General features: G+C 46.4%; 1 protein-coding gene across 2 annotated transcripts in view; it reads right to left on the bottom strand.

Annotated features, from left to right (window-relative positions):
- Positions 1 to 26324, bottom strand: part of nsfa (N-ethylmaleimide-sensitive factor a) — a 311021-nt gene that overhangs the window by 236586 nt on the left and 48111 nt on the right. The window contains exon 1 of one of the 2 annotated variants that reach the window (XM_078529817.1): positions 6622 to 6682. The exons of the other annotated variant lie outside the window; for it this stretch is intronic. The gene's annotated coding sequence lies outside the window, so the exon portion shown is untranslated. Of the gene's footprint in view, positions 1 to 6621; positions 6683 to 26324 lie in introns of those variants that run through there. 2 annotated transcript variants of the gene reach the window in all.

The following is a 26324-nucleotide window of genomic DNA, read 5'->3' as shown; positions in this document are numbered from 1 at the left end:
GATGAGGGTAGTGCAGTGGATGTTGTCTACTTGGATTTTAGTCAGGCATTTGACAAGGTCCCACATGGCAGACTGGTCAGAAAAGTGAGATCCCATGGGGTACAGAGGAAGGTGGCAAGTTGAATCCAAAATTGGCTCAGTTAAAGGAAACAAAGGGTAACGGTCGATGGATGTTTTTGTGAATGGAAAACGGTTTCCAGTGGTGTTCCACAGGGATCAGTGTTGGGGCCCTTGCTGTTTGTTGTATATATTAATGATTTGGACATGAATGAGAATGATTGGAAAATTTGCAGGTAACACAAAAATTGGCTGTGTGGCTGAGAGTGAAGAGGATAGCTGCTGTCTCCAGAATTATATCAATAGTCTGGTTGAGAGGGCAGAAAAGTGGCAAATGGAATTCAATCCAGAAAAGTGCAAGGTGACGCTCAATAAACGGGAGGATTTTGAGAGAGGCTGAAGAAGTGAAAGACCTTGGAGTGCAAGTCCACAGGTCCCTGAAGGTAGCAGATCAGGTGGATAAGGTGGTAAAGAAAGCAGATGGAATGCTCTCATTTGTTGGACAAGGCATTGAAACAATGGAACTGTATAAGATGCTGGTTAAGCCACAGCTGAAATTGTGTACACAGTTCTGGTCACCACATTACAGGAAGGACACAATTGCTCTGGAGAGTACAGAGGAGATTTACAAGAATGCTGCCAGGACTTGAAAATTGCAGCTTTGAGGAAAGAATGGATAGGCTAGGGTTGCTTTCCTTAGAACAGAGGAGGCTGAGGAATGACCTAATCGATGGGTACACAATTATGAGGGACCTAGACAGGGTAGACAGGAAAGACTTGTTTCCCTTAGCTGAGAGGTCAATTACCAGGGGGCATAGATTTAAGGTGATGGATAGAATGATTATGGGGGGACATGAGGAAAACCTTTTTCACCCAGAGGGTGGTGGACGTCTAGAATTCACTGTCTAAATAGTTGGTTGAGACTGAAACATTCAAATCATTTAAAAGGTGCTTGGCATTTGAAGTGCTGTAACCTGCAAGGCCACAGACCAGCTGCTGGAAAGTGAGATTAAAATGAGCAGCTAGCTTCTTCTTCCGGCCGGCACAGACATGATTGGCTGAATGGCCTCATTCTGTGCCATAACTTATCTATGGTCCTATGGTTCCAATTTTCTCAGCTGTTTTCAGACAACTCCGAAAGGCAATGCCAAAACAGGTGGCATGATACTAGCCAGCTGGTTTTAGAGTTAAAATCTAACGGTTCCCCTTGCATGCACTTTGCTAACCTTGCATGCAAAAATTTCTCAGGTGAAGTGAGATGTATTCCGATGAGAAGTATGCATGCTACATGAGGTATTGTGAAACTCCACAAGTGGATTCCTCAGTGGTTAGGGGACTGCAGCATGGTGATCTACTTCTGTGCAGACTACGCAAAACAGAAATTTGCATTGCCAATGCAAGTACACACAACAGCAAGGTAGGATGCTGCAAGGGGCCTCAATATTCGAGAAGTTTGGAGAGGGTGGGAAAACCCATTTAGGATTCTCACTTCTGAACACTGTTCAGTGAGAGCCACTGGTAACACACGTGGGCATTAGGCGAGGACACAGTCAGGCTGGGTTGTAGTGGCCCTTGATCAAGCAACTAATAACATTCACTGTCCAGAGGCACAAGAAGTCCCATTTGAGAAAAATGCCAGTTACTTACACAGAGTCTTACTCCAGCATGAAGCATGCAGCCATCAAGAGACTAAGCAAGGGAGAGTACAGGAAATCGGAGGGAAAATAACTTGCAGTAAGCAGCCTATTTACACTTCAGGAATGGCTCATAGTACAGCTACAATCGAAAGGCTGGATCATTTCATCAGAAGGATGTGAAGTCCAGCTTCTGGGTAGTTCAAATGAGCCCAATACATTGTTAATTACAATATTAAGGGTAGTTGAAATTAGATCAAAAGCACTTAGTCCAAGTTTAAAAATCATTATAAAAAACCAAAAAAAGTATTGCATTGCTGTACAATACTAAAGTTAAAAAGAAATGTTTTACTTCCAGGCAGGGTTGTAATCCTACCGCAACGCTAAAACCTCTATTTTGCGGTAACATATTCCTGCCCATAACCTGACGAAAGTCCATTAAAATCTTAAAGCTCACTCAAAATACACACTCATTAATACCCTGCCAATTATTCCAGGTTCCATATTTTCCACATTTAAGATAGGCCTAACAGTGCAATCTTCCATATAATACCTATCCTATGCGGATTTCTGTGTACAACAGAATTTAATCAATTCAGCTGCAGCAGGAGTGATTAATTCAGATGTCAATAATTTGTTTAAGCATAGTTAACAAAAACACTGATACGAGCACAATTTGTTGATTAAACTGGGCAAATTAATCATCAAGCAATCATACTGATACCATTTACGACATGGCATGTCAGTTCAAATACTGACAGCATTCAAAAAAGTAATGATTTTGATTCCAATTCACTGCACGTTGAACAGGTACACAATCTCAAAATTCAACCGCTTAATCTCACCCTCTTTGATTGCTTATCCTCAAGCTATTTACAGCCCATTTTAAAAAATCTAAAAACTTACAAAATGGTACCTGTATAATGGTCAGGAAGCAGTTGGAACATCACAAAATCCCAACTTCTTTAACAAGAAAGTGGTTAGAGTGCTGAAGTTTCCACTACACAAAGATGGACACAGATGCATTTAAGGGAAGGCTTTACAAATGCATGAGTTAGAAAGTAATAATGGGTATGCTGGTAGCATGAGATGGATCAGAGTGGGAGGAGGTGCAAGTGAAGAACAAACACCAGCACAGACACCAGCTTGGTGGAACAGCCTGTTTCTGGGTTGTATGTTTTAATGTAATGTGAGCAATGTTGCCAAGGCTGCACTTTCTCCCCCTCCCTCATCTGTAGTGTTCTGAGAAGATGGAGGCTTACTTGGTCACTTGAGAGCACTGAACATGTTTGAACTCAAATCACATGCAAGAGAGAGAGAGATCCCCTTCCCTAAAGTATAATATCCACCCAACAGCTTTCATGGTCATCCTTCTCCTGCTAGTCCACAATTACCAGATTTACCTTAAATCTGAAATTTCCTGAGCTAAGAATTTACCCATGAACTTCAGGTCATGCTACTTGAGTAGCATTACCACGACATTACTATTACTGTTTGACATCATCTGTGGATGTGATTTGTGATTGAGCTTCTGGATCCAAGTTGACAGAGTAACAGCAGAGATTCCAAAAACAACCCCAGGGAACACTACTCAGCGCTTAGCCCACCCTCAAAACTCCTGTAACAGGCTTCTTGCAGACCACCATCTTGCCTTTCCTGTGGAACTTTTATCAAATGTTTTTCAGACCCACAAGCTCCTTATTTTGAAAACATCAGGATACAATTTCACAATTTCCCTTGAATTATAAATCTCTCTCAAAATTCACAAACTTATATTGTAGGGAGTTCCACTATCTTCTTCACCTGCAGTTCAAGGAGTCTTCCTCACCCAAATGTCTATCATTGCAAAAGCAAAATACCAGAGATGCTGGAAATCTGAAATAAAGATAGAAAATGCTGGAAATATTCAGATCAGACAGCATCTGTGGAGAGACACAGACAGTTAAGGAGCCTATTGTTTGAATACATTAGTGCCAGGTTTTAACATTTGCATACAGTTTTCTAATTCAAATGGTTTTAATTATTTTATGTTGCTGTCCAGGTTTACCAGGTGCCGTAAACGTTATGCTGAATTCTATACAGTCACCTGTTAAACCCCTTGACTTTTCCTAGCAAATTATCAGCCATGAATTTTACATGACGCCACATTGCAATTCAGGCCGTGTATCCACCAGGATATTCGCCTCAAGCCATAAAAATAAGGTGCCCATAATACATAATTTAATATTCTATGTATTAATAGGCAAGTGGGCCTCCTGTGGCAGTACACACAGGAAGTCAAAGCAAGTATGAAACAGGATTGAAGTGCACTGGAGAACTGAACCATGGTACAAAAATGAAATTCAGCCAACATTATAAAGTCACATATTCTGTCCTTACTTTTAGAATTTCATTATAAATTCTTATGCCTACATTTATAAAGGAAACTACCCAACTTGGTATATTGCAATCACACCCTGCTCCCAATGGTGCTGATGCAACATCTCCACATATGGGAGGTGTGTGCATGCACCCTCTTGTTCTTCAGTAGTGGCCTTTGCCTTGGTCCTACTCCATTAGTGACTGCTCCTTCAATCACTTTTCTTTTTACAACTTAGAGAAATTTGGGGTGTACAATTCTTGTATGGAACCAAATGTAACTAATAGGTGATAAACACATGCTCAAAATAAATTTTTGTTAGAATGTGATTGTCATTACTAACCCAACCAGTATTGATACTTGATTCAGGGATATATATTTAGTTGAAGGGCCAGAGGCCTCCAATTCTGCAATCTAATTAGTCAAAGGAACTCCAAACTATAGCACAATATCACAAATTTCCTGTTACATCTGACTATTCACATGACAGCAATCTCATTGCCAAAGTGCTTAACTGCAAGATTGAGGCTCAAAGTGCTCTCCATCTGGACTCTGGGCTACAGTCAGCATGTCAATCAATCCCTTAATTCTTTCATCATGTAATTTTAAAAACTGTTACATCAGGAACTTAAACTAGCAATTGATTGTCTTTTGCTGAAATAAACCATTCTTGAGGAATGATTAAACCTTAAACAAAATTCAGGGATGAGGAAAAGCTATTTCAAACAGTGAAGATCATTGTTTCCATGACAGCAACCAAAAATTGTATTTTAGATGGCTGCAATATTTTTGCTAATAGATATAAATCTTCAAATATTGAAACTGAAGCTCAAGTTCAAAACTGTAATTCTCATCCAGTTATCACTTACTCAATGTATGGTTTTACATCTGTCCCCTTCTCTTCTTCACAGCTATTGCACTACAGAATTTATTAGCACTTGTTGGCCTTGACGTCCTGTCAGTTTTGGCCAATTTTGGAGGTCTGCACTTTACAGAAGATTGGCCAATATAAAACCTCTTTGGCAACTGTACGATTTCTATTCATAACCATTCATTAGAAAAGTTAAATATGATCAGGAAATCACCAAGCGTCAATCTTCTCAATAAGGTAGTAAAAGAATGTACGTATTCCAAGATGTGACAAATGCTTAATGCAGAGCTTCCACCTATTTTACAAATAAAACAAAAGAATTACCCACATACTGCTTCTTGCTACATGGCAGCCAGACTGGTCCTCAATAGGAACCACCCCCCGAAGAGGATATTAATCATGTACAGTGCTGATAAACAGAATTTCACTTAAGACAGACAGTTGCCTTAGGTTTGAAGCAATCTGTGGCCACATGCAGCAAGAACTAGACAACATTCAGGCTTGGGATGATAATGGCAAATAACATTTACGTCAAGTGTCAGGCAATAATCATCTCCAACAAGAGAGAGTCTAACCATTTCCCCTTGATATTTATTGGCATTACCATCGCTGAATCCCCCACTAACAACATCCTGGGGGGCGTTACCATTAGCCAGAAACTGAACTGGACCAGCCATATAAATATCGTGGCTACAAGAGCAGGTCAGGGGCTGGGAATTCTGTGGAAAGTAACTCACCTCCTGACTCTCCAAAGCCTGTCCACCATCTACAAGGCACAAGTTAGGACTGTGAAGAAATACTCTTCACTTGCCTTGATGAGTGCAACTTCAACAACACTCAAGAAGCTCAACACAATGCAGGACAAAGCAGCCGCTTGATCAGCATCTTATCCACCATCTTAAGCATTCACTCCCTCCACCCCCAATGCACAGTGGCAGCAATGTGCACAAAATATAAGATTCAATACCATCCAAACACGTGAACTTTAGCAGCTAGAAGGTCAAGGGCTGCAAACATAAGGGTACACCAGTGCCTACAAGTTCCACTGCGCACACCATCCTGATCTGGAGCCAAATCGCTGCTCCTTCAGGGTCGTTAGGGCAATAAACCTGGAACACCCTTAACAGTGGTGCATTTACACCACTTGGACTACAGCGGTTCAAGAAGGCAGCTCACCACCTTTTTCAAGGGAAATTTGGGATGGGCAACAAATGCTTGCCAGTGATACTCGCTTGCCATGAAAGGAAATAAAAAAGATATTGGTCAAATTCAAAGACACAGTAATTGTGCATGCATTTATGCATTTTACTGATCATTCCTAGGCATATGATTGATTGACACAAACTTCCTTTCTTCAAGAAGAGTGCTTGCTTAATATGGGCACGTGATTGTTTAAGGCAAGCTATCAAAGTGGTCAGGTTTGCACAAAGACACTTGATTCTATTAGATGTGCAAAACCAAAAAACAAAAACAAACGCTGCATCATTGAAACCCAACTAATTATACCTGGGGCATGTCAGTTTCATAAAGAAGGCACCATATCTCACATTTGACACCAACTCCAGAGAAGTGATGCAGAACAGATTTAATAAATTGGAAACAAGAATGAAACTTTATTCCCCCCCCAAAAGTAAACCAAATATTAAGACTCAATTTCACTCAAAACACAAAACGCTACAAATATATAGGTCGACCAGTACCTGAAAAGTGGTGGGGGTTGGGGTTAAAAATTTTATTTTCAGAATGTGGACAATCGCTGGCAATTTCACCATCTATTGCAACTGCATAGCGGTTCTGAAAAGGTGGCCAGGCCACTTCACAGGGCAGCCAAGAGGCAACCGCATTGCTCAGGGATGAAATTCACATTTGACCTGGCTCGGCAAGGACAGCAGATTTCCTTCCCTACAGGACTCCAGTTGAACCAGTTGGGTTTTCACAAAAATCCAACAGCTTCATGGTCACTTTCATCAGGACCAACATTTCGTCGAATTTTGCAGATTTCTCAAGCTGCCATGAGGTTCGCACAAGGGGTCTTCCCTCAAACCAATCACTGTTCCGCACCCCACTCCTTGTTACAGATGTTGTGTATTTCTACCATTTTGTGCTTCCAACATTTTACTTTCATCTCTGCCCCGAATTCCATACCTACAGTTCAGTGATTTGAAAACATAAGCAGTTCATATTTTCTCACCTACAAGAATAGATTTGTTTTTAATGTCAGTTTGAATGAAAATACCAGAATCAAGGTGAATGGGAAGCAGATGTACTGCAGAGGGGCACATGAAACGGTTTCTATGTGTGAGAATTCATGTCGAAAAAAACAATAAGCAAGAATCCCCTCCCTGTTTGTAGTTACATAAGTACACCATCAACAGATGTCAGAATGCACCATTTTTTTGGCACAAAATGCAGAATCAGCTGCAGCCTATACATTAACCCACCAAACATATCAGTTGAATCTGGTCCACAGGAAGACCCACTATTATTTAATAAGGCGATCAGGACCATCAGTTCTCCACACACAAAAAACTTCCCTCCAGTAAAAATTGCCACTTGAGCCATCTTTGAAAGCACCTTTACCCCATTCCAAATTATCAGAACATGGTAAAATTGTTCTTCATTAAACTGAATTCAAAACATAACTTGGATCTTGCTCCACAATTGGTTCCATCAACAGCAAGCCCTAACCTCCAAAAGGATTTTCTTGAACATCAGGAAGCCTTGGAGTAACATTAAATAGGTGCAATGCAAAATAAAACACAACATAACTATGCAACTTAGGTGGTTTATTCTGATATCCCACCTTTGAATAGTGACAAGCATTTTGCAGCAATGTGGTGTATAGTGACTTGAATAACAGAGGGTGATGGGCAGCTCAACCTCAGCTTCCCCACTCCCGCCTCCTCCCCATACAACTCACTTGCAGGGAAAGTGGCGGCAATAATGAGGGGGGGAGTATGAGGGGGGGAGTATGAGGGGGGGAGTATGAGGGGGGGAGTATGAGGGGGGGAGTATGAGGGGGGGAGTATGAGGGGGGGAGTATGAGGGGGGGAGTATGAGGGGGGGAGTATGAGGGGGGGAGTATGAGGGGGGGAGTATGAGGGGGGGAGTATGAGGGGGGGAGTATGAGGGGGGGGAGTATGAGGGGGGAGTATGAGGGGGGGGAGTATGAGGGGGGGGAGTATGAGGGGGGGGAGTATGAGGGGGGGAATATGAGGGGGGGAATATGAGGGGGGGAATATGAGGGGGGGAATATGAGGGGGGGAATATGAGGGGGGGAATATGAGGGGGGGAATATGAGGGGGGGAATATGAGGGGGGGAATATGAGGGGGGAATATGAGGGGGGGAATATGAGGGGGGGAATATGAGGGGGGGAATATGAGGGGGGGAATATGAGGGGGGAATATGAGGGGGGAATATGAGGGGGGAATATGAGGGGGGAATATGAGGGGGGGAATATGAGGGGGGGAATATGAGGGGAGGAATGGGGGGAATATGAGGCGGGAATGGGGGGAATATGAGGGGGGAATGGGGGGAATATGAGGGGGGAATGGGGGGAATATGAGGGGGGAATGGGGGGAATGGGGGGAATATGAGGGGGGAATGGGGGAATGGGGGAATATGAGGGGGGAATGGGGGAATGGGAGGAATATGAGGGGGGAATGGGGGGAATATGAGGGGGGAATGGGGGAAAGATGAGGGGGGGAATATGAGGGTGGGAATGGGGAGAATATGAGGGTGGGAATGGGGAGAATATGAGGAGGGGAATGGGGAGAATATGAGGGGGGGAATGGGGAGAATATGAGGGGGGGAATGGGGAGAATATGAGGGGGGAATGGGGAGAATATGAGGGGGGGAATGGGGAGAATATGAGGGGGGAATGGGGAGAATATGAGGGGGGGAATGGGGGGAATATGAGGGGGGAATATGAGGGGGGGAATATGAGGGGGGAATATGAGGGGGGGAATATGAGGGGGGGAATATGAGGGGGGGAATATGAGGGGGGGGAATATGAGGGGGGGAATATGAGGGGGGGAATATGAGGGGGGGAATATGAGGGGGGGAATATGAGGGGGGGAATATGAGGGGGGGAATATGAGGGGGGGAATATGAGGGGGGGAATATGAGGGGGGGAATATGAGGGGGGGAATATGAGGGGGGGAATATGAGGGGGGGAATATGAGGGGGGGAATATGAGGGGGGGAATATGAGGGGGGGAATATGAGGGGGGGAATATGAGGGGGGGAATATGAGGGGGGGAATATGAGGGGGGGAATATGAGGGGGGGAATATGAGGGGGGGAATATGAGGGGGGGAATATGAGGGGGGGAATATGAGGGGGGGAATATGAGGGGGGGAATATGAGGGGGGGAATATGAGGGGGGGAATATGAGGGGGGGAATATGAGGGGGGGAATATGAGGGGGGGAATATGAGGGGGGGAATATGAGGGGGGGAATATGAGGGGGGGAATATGAGGGGGGGAATATGAGGGGGGGAATATGAGGGGGGGGAATATGAGGGGGGGGAATATGAGGGGGGGGAATATGAGGGGGGGGAATATGAGGGGGGGAATATGAGGGGGAATATGAGGGGGGGAATATGAGGGGGGGAATATGAGGGGGGGAATATGAGGGGGGGAATATGAGGGGGGGAATATGAGGGGGGGAATATGAGGGGGGAATATGGGGGGGGAATATGAGGGGGGAATATGAGGGGGGGAATATGAGGGGGGGAATTTGAGGGGGGGAATATGAGGGGGGGAATATGAGGGGGGAATATGAGGGGGGGAATATGAGGGGGGGAATATGAGGGGGGGGAATATGAGGGGGGGAATATGAGGGGGGGAATATGAGGGGGGGAATATGAGGGGGGGAATATGAGGGGGGAATATGGGGGGGGAATATGGGGGGGAATATGAGGGGGGGAATATGAGGGGGGGAATATGAGGGGGGGAATATGAGGGGGGGAATATGAGGGGGGGAATATGAGGGGGGGAATATGAGGGGGGGAATATGAGGGGGGGAATATGAGGGGGGGGAATGGGGGGAATATGAGGGGGGAATGGGGGGAATATGAGGGGGGAATGGGGGGAATATGAGGGGGGAATGGGGGGAATATGAGGGGGGGGAATATGAGGGGGGAATATGAGGGGGGGAATGGGGGGAATATGAGGGGGGAATGGGGGGAATATGAGGGGGGGAATGGGGGGAATATGAGGGGGGAAATGGGGGGAATATGAGGGGGGAATGGGGGGAATATGAGGGGGAATGGGGGATGAGGGGGTGAGGGGGAGGAGGGATGAGGGGGGATGAGGGGGATGAGGAGGGATGAGGAGGGATGAGGGGGGATGAGGGGGATGAGGGGGATGAGGGGGGATGAGGGGGATGGGGGGGATGAGGGGGGATGAGGGGGGATGAGGGGGGATGAGGGGGAGGGGGATGAGGGGGAGGGGGGATGAGGGGGAGGGGGGATGAGGGGGAGGGGGGATGAGGGGGAGGGGGGATGAGGGGGAGGGGGGATGAGGGGGAGGGGGGATGAGGGGGATGAGGGGGAGGGGGCTGAGGGGGAGGGGGATGAGGGGGAGGGGGGATGAGGGGGAGGGGGGATGAGGGGGTTGAGGGGGAGGGGGGATGAGGGGGAGGGGGGATGAGGGGGAGGGGGGATGAGGGGGAGGGGGGATGAGGGGAGGGGGGATGAGGGGGGAGGGAGATAAGGGGGAGGGAGGTGAGGGGGGAGGGAGATGAGGGGGAGGGGGATGAGGGGGTGGAGGGAATGACGGGGAATAAGCTGCAGTCACAGCCCCCTCCCCGGGCCCAGTGCCTGAACCGAGGGCGGCAGCGGATCATAGCTTCCCTCCCTTAGCGCCGGACTCACCCTGGCCATCTTGGGCGTCTGCTGAGCTCTGCCTCCCGGTTGCGGAGCTTACTTTCCCCCTCAGCCGCTCTCTCTCTCTCCCTCCCACAGCCGGCTACGTCTCTCACTCTCCCCTCCCCCACCGACCAGCCTCTTTAAAACGTCCGGTCACTGCGTCATCGCGCAGCGTCGCCACCTCAGCACGTCTGGCTCCGCCCATTGGCTTAACACCTAAAACCAAGGTGAAATTCACCAATGTCACCACCAACATCATTCATCAACTTTCACCCATCAGTATTCACCCACCAACACTGACCCACCAACATTGACCCTATCAGCATTCCCCAATCTGCATTCACCCAACAACATTCACCCTCTAACATTCTGAAGTGGGGCAGTTAGGATTGCCATTAAATATAAATGTATATCATGCACTTTGATAACCTCAGAGTAGATTCAGGGGCAGTGTGGGATACTTGACATTCTGGAACTGTTCACAACCTGCACAAACACGACGGAGATAAAGGAAATTCAATTCCGGACAGGGCGAGGAGGTCATGCATTGGTCAACTCACTGGTCAAGTCAAACAAACCACCAGGTGGTGAATGTATCAGAATGACCGGCCACTACTGGCTGTTTAATGAGATCTTGTAGCCATTAGTAGTTGTTTAGCAAGATCCTGTAGCTATCAGCAACTGTTAACAAAGTCTAGTAGTAATGTCTGGAAACAAGAATTATAAAAGTTGCTGTGCTACTGTGAAATTTTGAGAAGCTTTTCCTTGCCTGACGAGGGGAGTTTCTCCCAGGCATGCTTGAATAAAGATTTTTATTTACTTGGATCTTGCGGACTTCAGAGTGGCTTTCCTCCCAACAATCCCCCATCAGCATTTCCCCAACAATCAACATTGACCCATTGGCATTCATCCATCAACATTCACCCATCAACATGCACCCATCATCATCCACCCATCAACATTCACCCATCAACAATGAACTTAATACTTATTCCTATAGGTCACAACTAAATATTTCCTTCCAGTTGTTTTTCAACAACCACTCAACACATCACCAATCTTGTATCAACACTGCACTGTTCCTTTAATCCTTTGGGTGTTAATGTTACTAACTTATATGGTACTTTATCAAATGCCTTTTCAAAGTCTATAAACACATCAACCCCACTCTCTTCATAAACTCTCTCCATTACTTAATCAAAGAATTCAATCATGTTCGTCAAACATAATTTACCTTTAACAAATTCCTGTTGGTTATCATTGATTGACTCATGTTTTTCCATGTGACAATTAATTTTATCCTGGATTATTGTCTCCAAAGGTTTTCCCACCACTGATGTTACACTGACCAGTCTATAGTTACCTGGTTTATTCTACTTCCTTTCTTGAACAAGGGAGACACGAAGGGAAGCTGTAGGGTTATTTAAGAATGGGTCAAGCCTGGGATGATGGCAGGGGAGTAGGAAGGTCAAAGAGTGCTGCAGGACTGGAGTTTTTTGAACAAGGGTATCCCAGAGCCCATCGCTCCTTTTTTGTCTTTTTTCATGTTTTCTCTTTACACCTTCTCTCTTATTTTCATGCCTCCTTTTATTTCAGCAACAAGTGGCTTTTCAACCTTGGTGATTTCAATCTCCATCTCAACTCATCATGTTCTCTCTCCTCTGAGTTCACTTGCCTCCCATCCTCATTTCATCTCTCCCTCCATGTAAACTCCCCAACTCATATTCACAGCCACCCCTTTTACCTTGTCATCTGATGTGGCCTTGTTGCTCACATCACATCAATCACAGATAAAGCCATCTTTGATCACTCCCTTGCATTGTTCTGCATTCAAATCCCCTTTCCCCTTCCAACTGTAACAGAACAATGGACTGCCTTCAGAGAGGAGATAGTTTGGGTATTGTTGAGATACATTCCCACAAAGGGGAAAGTTAGGGCAAACAAATCCAGAGCTCCCAGATGACGATAGTGATAGTGAGTAAGGATAAAGCAGAAAAAGTTTGCATATGACAGATGGATAATACAGAGATCCAGGCTGAATACAGAAAGTTCAGAGCGGAGCTTAAAAAAAATAAGAGAAGCAAAGAGAGACCAGGAGAAGAGAATGACAGCTAACATAAAAGAAAATAAAAAGTGGTAAAAGGAGAAGTGAAGCCAATTAGGGACGAAAAAGGAGATTTACATATGGAGGCAGTGAGCATGGCTGAAATACTAACTGAGTACTCTGCCTTTGTCATTTACCATGGAAGAAGATGCTGCCCAGGTCATAGTGAAGGAGGAGGTAGTTGAGACACTGGATAGGCTAAAAAATACCAAAGAGGAAGTATTGGATAGGCTGGCTTTGCTTAAAGTTGGTAAGTCACCAGGGCTGACGAGATGCATCCAAGGATATTAAGGGAAGTGTGGGCAGAAATTGCAAAGGCACTGGCCATAATCTTCCAATCCTCCTTAGACACAGGGGTGATGCCAGGTGATTGGAGGATTGCAAATGTCACACCTTTGTTCAAAAATGGTGTATGGATACAGTAACTACAGGCCAGTCAGTTTAACCTCAGTGGTGGAAAAGCTTTTAGAAACAATAATTCGGGACAAAAATAACAGTAGCATGGACAAATGTGGGTTAATTAAGGAAAGCCGGCAAGGGTTTAAGGGCAAATCATGTTTAACTAACTTATTGTCATTTGGCCACTGAAGGTTACCCCAGCCACCTCTCGCTGGCCACCCCACTCCACAGAGCCCCCATCATGCCCTCCCTCACCTATGTCCAGGGATCCAATGATGAACCCAGTTGAAGTCCTTGGAGCCTTACTGGCAGCAGCCATCGCTCACAGTGGGCTTGCCTGCAATGGAGATTCATCAACCTCTGACTGGCCGGAAGCTCTCAGAGGGTGCAATTTCCACTGCTGGGGTCCTATATCATGGGGAAGGTTCACGTTGGCCATTTTAGTGTACAGTATTGTTGGCTGTGGAGAAGATGTAATAAAGGTTTTCAAACAGAATTCATTTTACCAGCATTTCTGCTCATCTTCCTCAGTTCCATTGATGCTGATCTGCAAGCAATTCAAACACCTTTAAAAATGCATCTGTGTTCCCCCCACCCCAACCCTGCCAAAAGAGGTAGGTTTTAATGAGTATCTTAAAGTGTTATGGCACAGCAGATGGTAAATGCTGAGCTGCTCAACTCCCAGAGGGAAACTTGAAACAACTGCCACAACTGTTTTGCAATTTGTATTTTTATTAAGACCACCGAGTCGTAGAGGTTTTTTACAAAACTAAATTAAACATTTATTAATAGAAGAAAATATTTTAAGCACATACATCAGTCTACAAATTACGATTGTAATAATTCCTAAATTTCCTAATTAATCTAGCTCCCAGTTACACCTCCATTAAGGCAACAGTAAAACAAAATAGATTTCAACAGACCCAGGCAAAACACACGATACCCTGGACAATTCACAATGAGTTTTCTTAGCTTCGGCTCCTGTGGACAGCAGCTTGATGCATAGAAGCTGGAGGCTTTTCACACTTGTTAGATCTTAGAATTCCTTCTTCTTACGCATAACCTCATCTCCTTTATACCTTTTCTCCCTTTTTAATGTAAATTCCATTGTCCCAATATGTCTTTGCAAACTGTCTTTACTTTTTCCATCAAATAAATCTTTCATAGTACTCATATTATCCGTAATCTTTGGGAAAACTATTTGACTTAACTTCTCATGGCTAGGTGTAACATCTCATCATCTCTTTGAAATTCACGACTCCAGTTTATCTAAAAATGCAAATGTTCCTCACACCTCACATTCTAAAACTTCAGCTGTGTTTACGTATTTAACATTTCAAACCTAGCTTCTCTTTTGATAAATCAAAAGCTCCAGACTGGCTGTCTGCAATTCAATTAAGTCCACCACACACATATATTCACACAGAAAAAATGATCCAAACCCCACTATTAACCTAGCTTTACAATAAATCACAATAATATTGTGAAAATTATTATGTTTTCATGACAAAAGGAGGAGAGAAGTTGAGAGGCAAAGAGATTTAGGGAAGGAATTTCAGAGTTTAAAGCCTAGATAGCTGAAGGTGTGCACACCAATGGTGGAGAAGTTAAAATCAGGGTGCACAAGAGGCCTGAATTGGAGACCATAAAGATCTCAAAGGGTTGCATAGATAGGGAGGTAATTTGACACAAGAGACCAATTTTCAGGCATGACTGTTGCACTGTGATTCTCCCAGCGTGTCATCCTATGCATCCATGTGCTCGTCTCGGGTGTATCTCTATGGTCAGGCTAATTTGCATTTTGTTGTTGAATTTCCTGTGAGAAATGACTGCCATTCAGGAGTTTACCCGTTATTGGTCCAACAGATCATGTTTCTGGAGACAAAAGGGGATTCGTGACGATTGCAAAAGTGGAGACATCCTCAAGTACTGTCTCCACACTCCTGTTGATGGTGGGGCAATAGAGATTTTACTGCAGTAAATATACCAGAGAGGGAGGTGCTCTTTCCTGTGGATGGTTGTTGGGTGCTGAGATGAGATGGTTCACATACCCTGGCAGGAGATGGCAAGAGGTGTGAACATCTGCTATAAAAATTTAGACCTGCACAAGTGTGGCCATATAGAACCTCCTACCACCTATCTGTGGTATAGCAAACACAGTAAATAATAAAAACTCATTTTAAACAACGTGTTGTGCCAATAGGTGGTGCTGTGATGGGTAATTTCAATGTTAAAGGTGTCATCATGTGTTATACACCACAATTTCAGTATTTTACTGTATACCCGGGCCCCCATTTTAATTCAGGGTGGAAGCTCACTTTCTGTTGCAGAAAGAAACCTGGGCTATTTTAACCCCCAGGCCACATTCAACAGCCACTATCGCATTTCCTGCCTGGAAAAAGTGAGAAAGTATGAAAAATCATGTGCCCACTGACATGAGGAAGGTGGAAGGCATCTTGCAGGGGTCTCATACATATTAAGATGGGGAGTCTATAGCAGTGAAGGCAGAAGCTTTCTTTTTGGCTCAGAGGAACACACCTGTTATAATGAGCCTCATTTTAACGCGGTAAGTGAATGGGTTTTGAGCGAGTTGAGATGGGGCTGATTGAGTTGAAAACTGGAGCCCGGGGGCAGAATTTTCCATATGCACTGGCGTCAGGCGTGTTTGGTGGCGTGAGCGGACAATATGGCGAGAAGGCCAAGAATCGTTTTCACGACGTCATGAAACCGGTTTGCAATCGTCCGCTCTGCCCGTCAACGGTGGGCTGCACTACGCGCCTTAAGACATCGGGAGCCTCATTGCAATATATTTGCATATCATTACAAGCCCGCCTGAATCACCTCCCCCCGCCCCGCCCCCATGCTGGAGCACCCGAGCACACTGGCGTGATTGCACACCGACGTGTTTCACAGCAGCATATATAAGACATGCAGATGGCGGCTGCACTTCGAGGGGCACTTGGAGGTGAGTGCACAGTAACATTGCGCAGTGCTCACGAGAGTTGCCTGTCGGACTTCGAGGCTGAGGCACTGCGCATTCAGGCGAGGTCACAGGCAAGTCACTTTTTCCAAATCTGGCTGACAGTGCGGAGCCAGGGCAAGGGCTGCACTGCGATTGAGTGACTTGGTGGGGGGTAAGTGTTGAATTGCAGTTGAGGCAAGTTGAGGGGGGCAAGGGCTGCACTGCGGGTGAGGTGAGTTGTGAGGGGGGCAAGGGCTGCACATTGGTTGAAGGTAGTGCACAAGCACGTGTGGGGTCAGGGGGAGGCAAGCGGCCACACATTAGGGAAACCTTGTATAAAGGGACCATTCCTCCTCCACAGCTGAGACTATCCAGGCGCAGCCACATTGACCTGTGTGGATTCGGGCCTCCAGCTTATCTGCCCACTCAAGCAACACAGAGGCATGAAATTGCTACCAAGTACTCCAAAGCTTTTCACCCCTCAGGCACAGACTACAAACTAATGAGCATTTTAGTGGACTGCAGAACAGTCTGAATATTGTACAATCTCCTTGCCAAAGCTAGCTGTTGAGCAGTCACTGGTGGAGGCGCTCACAACCCCTTGCATTGTCATCATTCTGGTTTGGACCAGTCTCCCCCATGGTTCAAGTTAACAGTGCAGCCTTGCAGTGCGGGTTAGGAGAATGCCTGTGCCTGAGCTGAGAGCACAGCATGCAGTCCAATGGGCAAAGCTGCCGTCAATCGGTCAGGTGGAGTGGGGTGCATGTGGGTGGAGTTTCAGGCAGCCATGCAGCGCACTAAACTGTGGCCAGCACTCTCTAGGATGCATTAAGGGGCCTTCAGACTTAACCAAGAGAGGTTCTTAGAACACCCATGCTAACCCACATGTCCCTCTCTGCCATCCTGCAGGAGCAGTATATCAGGAGCATGGACCCAGTGACCTAGCTGTATGCCTTGTGGCGTACAGAGAACAGAAATGAAGGAGAAGAGAGCAACGGAGCCTGGGCAGAGGGAGGAGCAGCACCCTCAGGTGAAAGGGATGACTGGGACACCCGCACACACTGCTGAAGAGCCACAGTGAGCCATCGCTGTTCAACGTCTAGCTAGACCCAAGGTCCTGCCTTTCATTCCTGCAGATGACCAAGAACCAGTGTCGCCAAAGACTGCACATGTCTAGGGAACTGGTTGGTCACAACTGCCAGCTGCTGTAGGATTTGGCGCCATGGGGACATGGAGGGCATCCACTGCCAGTGGCTTTGAAAATGATTGCGGCGCTCAATTTCTATGCCAGTGACTCCTTTCAGGATTCCACAGGTGACCTCTGTGGAATGTCCCAAACCTCTACCCACAAATGCATCCATGAGGTCACAGATGCCATCTTCACGAGGGCACACAACTTTGTGCATTTCGCCCAGGACCAGGAGAGCCAAGATGCAAGAGCAATTGGATTTGCCCAGATCTCGGGTTTCCCACAGGTGCAGGGTGCCATCGTGTTCAGATCTCAACAAGCGGTCAACTATGTCAACAGCAAGGGCTTCCACTCGCTGAATGTTCAGCTGGTGTGCGACCACCACAAACACATCCTGCAAGTCTGTGCAGGGTTCCCAGTGTCCACAACTCCTACATTCTCAGTCGGTCTCAGATCCCTGTTGTCTTCCAGGGTCCAGAGAGGCTGCAGGGATTGCCTGGACTGGTCTGTACAGTCCACAGAGGGTGTCATGCATCATTGTCGCCTGCTGAGCCCTTTACAACTTGACGCTGAAATGGGGAGAAGAGCTGGTTGAGGAGGCGATGGAGAAGCTGGAGATCCCCTCCAATGAGGAGAACATCCACAGGGATGAGGGTGAGTAGGTCCGCGAAGGAAATGATGATGGCGACGAGGCCATTGCACTGGCCAGATGAGGCAAGCACGCTCGGGAGGCCCTCACAGCTGCTAGACTTGTGGAGGATGATGACAACAAGCAGTAAGGAGACACCACAGATCCTCACATTGCATCTGTGAACGATTGACTCCTGTCTGGCTTATGGCTCCTGTCATAGAAACACAGTGGAGGCCTTAATAGTCGCTCTATTCCAGGAGGATGATGACAACATGCAGTGAGGAACTCTATAGATCTTCACATAGCCTCTGTGAATGTCTGACTCCTGTCTGGTTGAGGGCAGCTTGCTTGTGCTCTGTGATCAGGGTCATATCATGGACACGAAGCCATGAAACTTTAAATGCACCTGATCTTTCATCAGCCTTGAGATCCTGACTCCAGTCAAAGATGCTGATGAGATGGGAGCCAGCCCCACCTTAAAGGTGCTGAGAGCACACAGAGAGAATGACGGAGCTTTGCGTCGCTTGCCCACGACATTCTGGCAGCAATGACCAGCATTATCAAGGTGCAGGCATCAGTAATGTGTCCAGGGATTGTGAGGTTGGACTGAAGGCTGCTTAAAGTACATGAAAGAGGCCCTAGACTGAGGCACCTGCCTTTATTTTGTGCAGGAACCAAGGTTTTACATCTGAGTGACACGAACACTGTGATCAGAGCAAGGAGCCATAGGCAGGGAAACATTCTTGGGAATTTATTTACAATAGCGAACATTATCTACAAGTGATTAACACCCGTGCCCAGGCTGTGCGACTACATCTTCTTAACCTTCCTAACCCTGCTGCTACGTCTTGGTGCTCCCCTGACATCCACAGCAGAGGTGGAGGCAGCCTGTTGACTGCCATGCCCTGTCTGTCATGACCTTGGTGGCTGTCTTCTGGAGGGCCGAATCCTGGAGGGCCCTGGCCTGCTTTCGGGGTCCTGCTGTGTGGCAGTGACACCCTTCTTGGCCTTTGGAGCTGAATCTACTGGGGGTGACAGGAAGAGGGGATTCGGATGGGCCGGTCTCCCACAGAGTCACCTGGCTGCATGGCCCTGGGGTGTGTACCTGCTGACCTTCCTTCCTATGAGTGCCCAATGGCCCCTGGCTGTCTCCTTAAGGAGAAGGGGTAGCTGGAGTGAGATCTAGGGGTACCCTGCACCCCTCTCGCGTTGACACTGTTGGAGGCCAACTATGGCGTCAGCAATGGAGTTCAGCCCATGCAGCAGTGCAAGACCGAGGTCTCCATGGCATCGTTTTACTAGTGTTGACCTCGGTGCGTTGGCATGCCAGCGCTATCACTTCAGCTTGAAGGTGGACAGACTCCTCCATCATGCCTTGCAATCTGAGGAGTGCAGCTGGTGTTCCTGAGCTTGCCTTTGCAGCTTCCAGAACTGAGACATGAACGAGTCCAGAGGCTCTGACTTGGACTCAGCAGATTTCTGGCCTCCAGCAGTCGTCCTAGTTCCGGAGACCTGGGAAGTCCCTGCCGCCATCTGCTGTGGATCAGACAGTGCAATGTGCTCACCAGATTGTGACCTCCAGGCTATTCTAAAGCTAGGTCCTATTGAGGTATGTATCTCTGCGCTGGTGGAGGGTGTGGGTGAGCACCGTGATGGGTCATCAATCAGGCTGCCTTCAGATTCCTCTTCAGAGGTTTCTTTGGGGCTTGATTGGAGGCCCTGGGTCATGGACTCCATTGGCAGTTTCCCAGATGTGCATGTGAAAGCAAGGAGAGATAGTTAGTGCATAACAGGGGACTGTGGAACAGGACACATCACTCACAGCATGGTTGTCTGATGGATGTTGCACTGCTGGACCCTCACTTGACAGAGCACTGTCAGCATAGGAGCGGTCCAGATCCTAACCAGCCAGCTGAATGTTTCTATTTTCAAAGTCTGTGAGGATTTTGATTTCAGGCATTCCTCCACCAGTTTGCAACCTCGCCCTCTTGTTGTGTGCCAGCTTGTCCTGCATGAATAGAGATGAAGAGAGTGTCAGCCGGACGTCTGCCAGGCCAGATCATAAGTATACCTGGCATCTGTGCATGGTGAATCCCATGGATGGGATGAGCACAATGAAGGTGTGTGTGAGAGAGTGAATGGTGATGTCCCTTCAACTGGCAGCGAGTGAGATCCTTGTGGATGTGTGATGGGTTTGTGAGTGTGTGAGTTGCGAGTGATGAGAAGTGCGACTTACCCTGGCGGAACAGGGAGACCATTCATCCTTTTTGGCACTGGGTGGCTGTCTTCTCTTGTAAGGCTTTGGCGCTGACCACCGCTGCCACTGCCTCACATGCTGGTGATGTTGCTGCCACTCCTGCGGACAGAGCAGGGGTAGAGGACATCACGGAGGGCCTCCACAGCGTCCAAAAGGCGCTCGAGGGATGCACCGTTAAACTGGGGAGGGGGGTTGCTGCAGTCTTCTTGCCTTTCGAGGCCATGTCTTCTTTACAGCCGTCCTGGGCTGGGAGCACTGAGAGGTGGGCGCACCGCTGCACTATAACAATGGCGCCCGGCGTGATGAAGCAGTGAGGTGATGGCGTCGCGGGCAAATGAGAGCCCGCCCGCCATGGAAACAGCATGTTTCCATTTTTCTCAGTTTCCATTTGTGGGGAATCCAAAACAAGAGGTCAGAAATATAAGATGGTCAGCAATAAATTTACTAAGAACTCTAATTCAGGAGAAGCTCCTTTTCCCAGAGAATGGTTGAAATGTGAAACTCTCTGAGGAGTAGCTGAGGCGAATGGCATTGATGCATTTAATGGAAAGCCGTGGAAGTACACGTGAAGAAAGGAATTGAAGGCTATGCTGATAGTAAGGTGGGAGGAGGCTCGTGTGGAGCATAAACACTAGAATAGATCATATGGACCTAATGGCCTGTTACTATACTTCAAATATTATGTCAATTGTGCCTTTAAAAGGAAATATCACAATTTATTTTGTAGAGGTAAAAATAAAAATATGGAGAGTTCGGGGAGGGAACCAAACACTTAAGTCTCAACATTTTCAGGCTTGTCCATCTTCCATGTTTTAACACACAGTGAGTTGAGGAATTTAATCTCTCTCTCTTACCTGACTCAGCTATCTTTGCATTGCTTTATTTCCTTGCTGCTTTTTCTTCTATCTTGTTCCCTTTCAGGTGGATGATAGTGGGTGGTATAACTCAACATGGGAAAAGCAGCATCAGTAGTAACAGGCTGCATTTCTGTATCAGTGGGGGTGGAAGGGAGGTTGCAGAGACAATGTAGCCCTCACAGATCCTTCTCCCAGTGATTTGTGCTACCCCTCACTTCCACTGCACCTGTTACCCTTTCACATTTCCATGACCCATTCCTCTGCCTCACTCCACTCACTCTCCTGCTTTCAACTATCCAATTGCGCTCAACCTTCAATTGGTCACCTCCCCTTCAACTCTTCACCAACCCCACTTGCTCAACCCTCTCCCAGGCCACTATCCCCTCCCATCTGCTTCCCTCAAAGAGCCTTAGTTTGCTTTTAAAATTTAATCCCTTTAGTAAAAAAGGAATGATAAAAATCTGTAACTCTGTTTGTCTGTACCTCTCTATTTGTGTATCTCTCTCCCCTTTTCTCTCTTTTTATCCTTCTTTTTCTCATGGGCATGAGAAATTGGAATCACTGTGGTCAATTGTCTTTTCGAGATGGAATAGCAGCCGGGACAGCATTTCCTCTCATCCTCATGATTCAATATTGACCCTCACCCACTTCCCTGTGTTTGGGGTCCATAAGTTTGAACAGTGAGTTCCTGATGGGATTCCTGGCACCAGGTGGGTGCCCGCCAGTGGTCAGACCACAAAATTCTGGTCATGCTGCACTGGGACCATGGCTGTGGCACCAGAACAGATGGCCATACATTTAAAAGGACAGGTCAACTCTAAAGATCAAAAAGATTTGGCAGAGACCATTTCCTGCATAACACAGAGATTAGTGCACAAAAATCAAGGCTGCCATTCAAGTGCTGTACTCTGGGGGTGCCGCACTGTCGACAGTGGAATTCCAAAGGCTTTTAACACAACTTTGGTTACTGGAACAGCAGAATTCTGCAAAGTGGCGAGGGGATGTTTTTCCAAGTCTGTTTCACAAGGTGTATTTTTTAGATTTACATGGCCATCCCTCATACAACCTTCCATCCTTCTTTAAATATATTTCTCTCTTGTTAATCTGTAAATCCCAAATGTCTTTGGAATTTACTTTTCCCAAAGTATAAAAATCTTTCATGTTGTCAATATGGCCTTTTCCTTTTGGAAAAAGTAAACTTAATAACATTGCCCTATTTATCCTGACAGTTGTAAAACTTTATCATGTTTCTTTGAAAACCAAACACCTCTCCACTTACCTTAAAATGCAAATTTCATTCAGCCTATCTGCTGAGACTTTTACCCAAGCTCACTCATCAGCATTTCAAATATCCTTTTTACACCTAACTCTTCTGATAATTTCAGCCTTGCAGTCTACCCATCTCTTATATAATTAAATCAGCCACACAGACAGAACCATTCACACACACACAAATAAACATAGGCCTATTTTACAATACCCCACATTAATATTATGAATAATATGGTAGTATCATGACAGCTGTCAAGTGTTTTGGGAGGTCATGAAAGGCACTATATAAATGCAAGCTGTTCTTTTAATCAACGGGAGCATATATGTAGAGAATGAAGGTTGGGAGGAGGGTCATGCCTATATCCACATTGCAAACAATGTATGGGGAACAGTGCCTACTTTACCTTGGCTAATCTTATAGGGTCATTAGACCTCTTCCTGCTCTGTGTAGCTGCTCTTGTGATGGCAGATGTTACACTGACTGCCACAGCACTCTTCCTCCCTCTGGTCTTCACCGTTCTTTTACATGGCTTCCTGTTCTCAGTACCCAAGAGTTTGTCCCTTCTCGTCCTTTCTTCTGCTAATACTAGCTCAAAGGATGAATCAGAAAATAATTTATAAAGTACAGATCTATGAGTTCATTATAAATATCTCAATGTGGAAATCACCCCCACCACCTCATCCCCTTTACTAAGGGGTTAATTTTACAGAGTAAAGTTTACAATTCCTGTGCAGAGCAACATAAAAACACCTGCACACCAATTAGCTGATCTGAAACTTATATTTTCTAATGGCTCAAGGATTTATTCAAACTATTTGTTTCACTTTGTTCATCTTTTCTGTTCAGATATTTTGTAAGTTTCCAGAAAGTTTCCTCATAAAACATCAGTAACATTCATGCCACACAAGTGCCAGGCAATGACAATCTCCAAAAGGGAGAATCTAACCATCTCCCCTTGACATTTAATGACATCACCATCTCTGAATCCCTCACTAGCAACATACTGGAGGTTACCATTGACCAGAGAATGAGCTGGACCAGCCATATAAATACTGTGGCTACAAGAATGCATCAGAGGCTGGGAATTCTGCGGCGTGTAACTCAACTCCCGTCTCCATAGAGTCTGTCTACCATCTACAAGGTGCAAGTCAGGAGTGTGATGGAATATTCGTCATTTGCCTGGATGAATGTGGCTTCAACAACACTCAAGAAGCTCAACACCATCCAGGACAAAGCACCTGCTTGATTACCACCCCATGCACCAATTTAAACATTCATTCCCTCTACCACTGATGCACAGTGATGCACAGTGATAGTAATAGAAGATGTACTGTAGCAACTCACCAAGCCTCCTTTGATAGCACCTTCTAAACCCATGAACTCTACCACCTAAAAGGACAAGGGCAGCCAATGCATGGGAACAAATACCACAACCTGCAAGTTACCCTCCAAGGCACACACCATCCTGACTTGGAACTATATCATCGTTCCCTCACTTAGGCTGGATCAAAATCCTGGAACTTCCTCTCTAACAGCAGCCTGTGTTTACCTATACCACATGGATTGCAGTGGTTCAAGGGCAGTTAAGGATGAACAAAGCAATGACACAAAAGAATTTTTTAAAATTACAACTTCCTGAATGTCACAATCAGCAGGTGTGTTTTGGGTGTGAAACTGAGTATGAAGGTACAGGAAACTCTGCTTTATCTCTACTTGTACTCGGATAGTCAGTTGAGAGCTCCATACTTGGCCTCAGTGCAGGGAATATAAATGGGACAGAAAATGACCAGGATTCCATTCCCTAATTGTTACGGTAGTTATCGTTGCTGCATAGTGCAATTGGGAAGGATGATGGTATCGATAGCGCTGGGCTTCAGCACCACACGAGCTCTGCACTCTCCCATGGGGAAGGCCTCAATCGTGCTGGCAGACACTGCGTGCTCCCCCTCCAGGGACAGCTGGACGCAGAAGTGGGGCAGACAGTCAGGTCGCGTGACCCCCCTCGATCACCTGCTGCCTGGATGCCAGGAGCAGTCCTACAAGGAGGTCCTCCTCCTTCCCGCACCCCCACCTCCGCACCGCGTGCTCAAAGATCAGGAGTGTGGGGCAGAAGTGCAACCAAAAATTAAGGAAAAGCCCCTTAAGAAAACTAAAAAGGAGCTGCAACCTCCCAAAATTTGTGTATTCATGACTTCTCGAGGGTGCAGAAAATACAGGTATTCCTCTTTATCTGCTCTTCTGAGTATAACCGATCAACAAAAAGTGGATAAATTAACAAAATGCATTGGACAATTTGGGGGTCTAGTCTCTTACAGGGACACTGTAACAAAAAAATCTTAAAGGAAACTTAGCAAATCAAAACAAAATGTCATTGCGGGGGCTCATGATACACACGAGCCCATGCGGTACCCACTGATCATGGAAGGCCTATTGTGTGTGTCCCCTCTCCAGGGACACCTGGTTGTGAACGTAGCCACGGAAGAGGGGCAGACAGTCAGGTCGGAAGACGCCCCCCAACTACCCACTGCCCGGACCTATTGATGGTCAATTTGGTCAGGCCCAGGAGCAGGCATACAAGGAAATCCTCCTCCCTCCCCGCACCGCTCTGCATTGGGTGCCCAAAGATCAATAGCACGGGGCTGAAGTGCAAAGCTTAAATAATAAGTTTCTAAGGAAAGTGAAAAGGGGATACAGCCTACAACAATCCAGGTATACATGGAACAGACTTCTCAAGGCTGCAGAAAAGATAGGAATTCCACTTTATAATCTTTAGAATGGTCTACCTAAACGGAGTTGGTGTATTTGGTGACTGCTTTCATGCCTTCGGAGAGGGTGTGTTTGGCCAGTTCCCCTGGCAGCATGAGGCAGACGGCGCTCTGGATCTCTGTGGCCGTGATGGTGCAGCACTTGTTATGGTGCACGAGGTGCAAGGTCTTGGAGGCGACGCGCTCGAAAATGTCAACAACGAAGGAATTCATAACACTCATTGACCTTGGATGAGATCCTGGTGGAAGGGTGGACCTGGGTCAGCAGCCCGTACACGGAAGTGGAATAGCTCTGCTTGCGAGATTTCTTCCGCTTCTTGGGAGGCTTCTTGGTGACTTTAGTCAGCGACTGCTTCACCCTGTCCTTAGCCACAGCCGCCACCTCAGGCATGCCACTCGACTTGGACCAACAAGTGAATTGCTAGTTAATGCCCACCACCTACATATCATTAAGTACAATTAACTATTGCCTGTTAATTGTACATTATATTGGTTGAAAGAGTTATTGACCAATCCCTGAATGGGGAAGGAATCTCAAGTGTTGCCATCTAGTGAATACTCAGTATTTAGGAGAAAAAGACACCTGGGCAGTTAGTCAGAGGAAAAAGGGAAAAGATTTCTATTAATAAAGTGCTTTTCATACCTACGAGACGCCTCAAAGTGCTTTACTGCCAATGTAGTGTTTTTTGAAGTGTAGTCACTGATGTAATGTAGAAAATGCAGCAGCCAATATGTACTCAGCAAACTCCCACAAATAGCAATGTGATGATGGCCAGGTAATCTGCCTTTTTTTGTGGTGTTCATTGAGGGACACCAGGGATAACACCCCCACTATTCTTCGAAGTAGAGCAATGGGATCTTTTACATCCACCTGAGCAGGCAGTTGGGGCCTCTGATCTGAACATCTGATCTGAAAGACCTCACCATCGACAGTGCAGTGCTCCCTCAGTGCTGTACTGGAATGTCCACTTTGATTTTTAAGCGCTAGCCCTGGGTTACAGCACCTACTAGGCATGTTATTGGTGAGCGGGGAGCATGTAAAATATGGCAGGTGGCTATCTGACCACCATCCCGCCCAACCGAGCTCTCCCCCAT

This window comes from Cetorhinus maximus, chromosome 25 (assembly GCF_964194155.1).
Source record: "Cetorhinus maximus chromosome 25, sCetMax3.hap1.1, whole genome shotgun sequence".
In the NCBI taxonomy this organism is placed as follows: Eukaryota; Metazoa; Chordata; class Chondrichthyes; order Lamniformes; family Cetorhinidae; genus Cetorhinus; species Cetorhinus maximus.
Note: the sequence above shows the minus strand (reverse complement) of the source record. Positions and strands in the feature narration are given on the sequence as shown.